At 47.7% G+C, this 4,295-nt stretch overlaps 1 long non-coding RNA gene across 1 annotated transcript; it reads left to right on the forward strand.

Annotated features, from left to right (window-relative positions):
- The first annotated feature begins 2,973 nt into the window (after window positions 1–2,973).
- On the forward strand, window positions 2,974–3,659 carry LOC124652675. Its single transcript, XR_006987734.1, has 3 exons — window positions 2,974–3,026; window positions 3,453–3,516; window positions 3,611–3,659. It is a non-coding gene; the product is annotated as an uncharacterized LOC124652675 (long non-coding RNA).
- Window positions 3,660–4,295: the final 636 nt, after the last annotated feature.

Consider the following 4,295-nt stretch of genomic DNA (forward strand, 5'->3'; position numbering starts at 1 on the left):
AAGGTACGTTTTGTAATAAAAGTGGAGTTCATGGTAAAGAAATACTGAACCATATCATGCATTTTTTCACACCAAAAGACTAAACTTTCTTTTGTAAGGAAACTGAACTTCATATCCTTTTTTAGATGTCGATGCCAATATGTAATGAACAAATTCAAAAGAGTTGACGCAAATTACCAATTTCCCGAATAATATTCTCCCCCATCTGCACTTCAGAGCGCTAGCTGAACTTTACTTCTTGGGGTCAGTAAATGAACTTGCCGGAATTGAAACCAAAAGGACATGTTTCTTAGTCCTCATGACCATGGCCTACAAAAGTGAACTCTGAAAAACTGAAGTAAACTTTCCAAAAGAACCGATAATGAAATGGTTCAGACAAGTGCTTTTTTATATTTTGAGATACCGGAGCAGTCAATAACATGGCATTGTGAAGTGCGTAGACAAAAGATGATTTTAATCATGGATGAAATAAACTTCCAAAGTGAATTAGTCATGTGAACCAAGCGAACTTCTATGTTAAAGCTCTGAACGGACGAATGTAATCATGAACACAAGGAGAAGGACTTCCGCAGCAAAGGAAAGTGCACTTCACGACTATGAACTTAGATGGCCAGCGGTAAGCATGTATCTCCAGTCTTCATCTCATGGTCCTGATCCTGAACTTAGATGGCCAGTGGTAGTTACCATATGACACAATGTTCCCTCTTTCAGAGTTAGGAAGTCCATGGTAGTGTAAAGAAAGTTAGGATGACAGAAGTTACTACCAATCCAGTACTCGCAAGAACTGGCTTGAACTAGAATAGCCATCAGCCAACAATGAAAGCTGCATAGTAGAGTAATAGAAGCTGTTTCACAAATACAACTATATTGCTGCCTAGTTGAGCAGACAAATACAAACAGTGTGTATACAGAAGAAGAATGAAACCTTCGGGCAGAACCAGTGAACTCCAAAGGAAACACTGAAGTGAACTTTTCCACTGTGAATAGTGTGAACTACATTAAATTTTGTGATATGAAAATATGAAGTTTTTTCCTCAAAACTGGAAGTGAACTTTTACGGATAAGATAACTGAACCAACAGGAAGGATGATTTGAACTACGCGACAATAGGAACTGACTTTGCATGTATACTGCAATTTTCTTTACATGTTTTAAAAATAATATAGTGTGCACTACCGAAGAAATTTTTTTATGTGCCGTGATCGTTAGACACGCATCAGCTTACACATATATGTGCTAAGGTTCTTTTTGTTTTCCCCATAAAAATCAGAGAACGGCATGTTTCAATTTTTGCTCGATGGCAGCCTATAGTGTTATTTTGCCAATATAAATAACAATCAGAGCCTGTAATTTAAACCATAATAGCAAGATGATTGCCGACTGTATTTATTTCTTTCGCATCAGGAACATCTGTATTTCATGTACTGAACCACTTTTGAACAGAGAGTTAACTTCCTTAATTATTGCAAAATCAACTTTTCTTACATTTTGTAAATTAAGAGCATAACAGAGAGAGACAAATTCTTGCGGAATTTTTTTCTAGATGCATAACTCATGTTTTTTGTATAAAAGCAAACACCTGTAGGATAGAAATTTTACTTATTTTGCACATACACAAAATATGGATTCACAAGTAGCAGCTACAACAATTTACATGTGAATAACAATGACTAGCAATACCTGGGCGTCCAGCAGCTTTGTCCCGCACGGCGGGTGGAGACCACGGCGGCGCGATTGAGAGGAAGAGGCGAGGCAGCGCGCTGGGGGAGGAGGCGGGGAGGCACGCTGGAGGAGGAGGGCGGGGAGGCGCGCCCGGAGGAGGAGGGCGGGCAGCGCGGCGGAGGAGGAGGGCGGGGTGGCGCGGCTGGAGGAGGGCGGGCGGCGCGGCCCGGAGGAGGAGGGGCGGGGCGGCGCGTTGGGAAGAGGGGCGGGGCGGGGCGGCACGCTGGGAGGAGGGGCGGCGCGCTGGGTGGAGGGGCGGGCGGCGCGCTGGAGGAGGAGGGGCGGGGCGGAGCGCTGGGGGGAGACGGGGCGGGGGGCGATGCGGTTTGGTGTGAGGAAGAAGCTCATGCGGGAGTTGGGTTGGGCGGAAGGGAAGAACGTGGGCAGGAGAGGTGGGTTGGTCGGTTATTCCGGTTGCTACCCAGGGGGTTCGAGAATAGCTATTCTAGAACCCTCTAAAGGGGGTTCTAGAATAGTTGGGTTCTATATATATATATATATATATATATATATATATAGCCCAACTATTCTCGAACCCCTTTAAGAGAGGTTCTAGAATAACCCCTTTTTCTGACCAAGCCGAACCACCCACAAGCTGCTGTTCAGCCCGAGAGAACGCACCGACGCCAACGTGCACTTCTGGTGAACCTCCCCTAGTTTCTTCCTTATCGAGAGGGAATCGCTCCGCCTGGCCCCAAATCCCGCCCGCCTTCTTCCCGGCGGCCGGCCAAAATCCCGTTGCACCTTCTTCCCGTCGGCAGGCCCAAAATCCCGCCCCACCTTCTTCCCTGGCGGCAGCCTCATCCCACCGCCCGCCCACCTATTCCTTCTGATGGTGGACGAGCCGCCATCATCACTTCCGGCCACCACCGCCGCCGCCGAGCCACCGGGATCAGTTCCCGACGCCGCTACCGAGCCAGAGAAGACGGAGGAGGAGGGGGACGAGGAGGACGCGCTGCTGGACCACGCGCAGGCCCTGATCTCGCGGGTCGTCGGGCAGGAGGCCGACCTCAGCCCGCAGCTGATACACACCCTCGCCACCATCTGCGACGTCCAGGAGGCTACAGGGGCATCACGGGGCTAGACGCGGCTTCGCAGTCGCCGTCGTCTCCTCCCCCTCCCACCTCGATCTTGCCCACCGCCTCCCGATCCGGGCAGATCTCGCGCCGGCGGCCATGGAGAACCTGATCTCGCTCGTCAACAAGCTGCAGCGGGCCTGCACCGCCCTAGGCGACCACGGCGATGAGAGCCCCCTCCCCACCCTCTGGGACTCGCTGCCGTCCATCGCCGTCGTCGGAGGCCAGGTGCGTGCCCCATTCCCTTCAACCTCTCTCGGTCGGATCTGGTGCCGGTGCCTCAGCTGCGTGCGGGTGGATCTCGCGAGCTGCTGGTAGAACCTCGCGATTCTAGTCGCGGAGATGCGGTTTAGCTATGCTTGGATCTGCGGTTACCGTAGCTAGAATTGGGACGCTACTACTTTTTTTTTAATCTGATAGTTTCATTGTGCCTAGCTTGCCCGCATGACCAGCAATTGTCTAGCTCCAACTCTCCAAGCTAGATACTACTACTTGGGATCAACTAGAGGTGTAGGTGCGTGAGGTTCGTGTAAAGGGAACCAAGAAATTTTGTGTGGACTCAGGCTGTTAACCAGTAGTTCACGTTTATTTGAGCACCCGAGTGGGTACATGGTTCTGTATTTTGACGTCTGAACTCCTCTGATCATTTGATAGAGTTCGGGCAAATCTTCAGTGCTGGAGAGCGTTGTTGGGAAGGATTTCCTGTCCAGGGGTTCAGGTATGGTTATACAAGCAAGAGCTCAGGTTTGGGGTGCTATGAGTACGTTTCTTAATTCGATACATTTATCTTTTTGTTTGAATCTGTTCTGCAGGCATCGTCACCCGTCGCCCCTGGCTCTGCAGCTACATAGGATTTATGGAACTAGAGAGTACATAACGGTAGTTCACCAATTCGATTCCTCGTGGTACACTGACTATTCCAAATCTGACTCATGGCTGATTCAAAATAGCAGTTCGCTTGCTTATTTTAAGAAATTCACTAATTCAACATAGGCATTTCACTCGGCGAAATAAAATAGCAGTTCTTTGCATTAGACTCCATAGATAAAGTGGTTATGCTTAACTCAGTTCGGTCTTGGTTTCGAGTTGAATGAATGGGATTTTTTTTCTTGTGTATTCTGTAATCATGCCTAAAATTGGGACCCTTTCCGGGAGTTAGGCTTGTCCATTTTCTCGGCAAAAGTTCACATCAACCTGCGTGTGGAAGTGGACCTTTGCCTTGGGAAAAGCTCACATTTATATTACCACTAGTTGAATGCCCGTGCGTTGCTACGGTCACTTGAATCTTCTGATCATGCATCTAAATACGAATCACATGGAAATTCATGTGTACAAAAAGACATAGCCTCATAGTATTCTAATAACATAAGATGCTACTTTGCTTAAATTGTAATCCGATAGTAATCGACCAACTAATTATAACAAATAGTTAGTTGTTTAATGTATTAAAAAATTGTATACCATTCTGTGCTACATCTATGTGCACTCATTCATCTC

The sequence above is a fragment of the Lolium rigidum genome, chromosome 5 (assembly GCF_022539505.1).
Source record: "Lolium rigidum isolate FL_2022 chromosome 5, APGP_CSIRO_Lrig_0.1, whole genome shotgun sequence".
Taxonomy (NCBI): Eukaryota; Viridiplantae; Streptophyta; class Magnoliopsida; order Poales; family Poaceae; genus Lolium; species Lolium rigidum.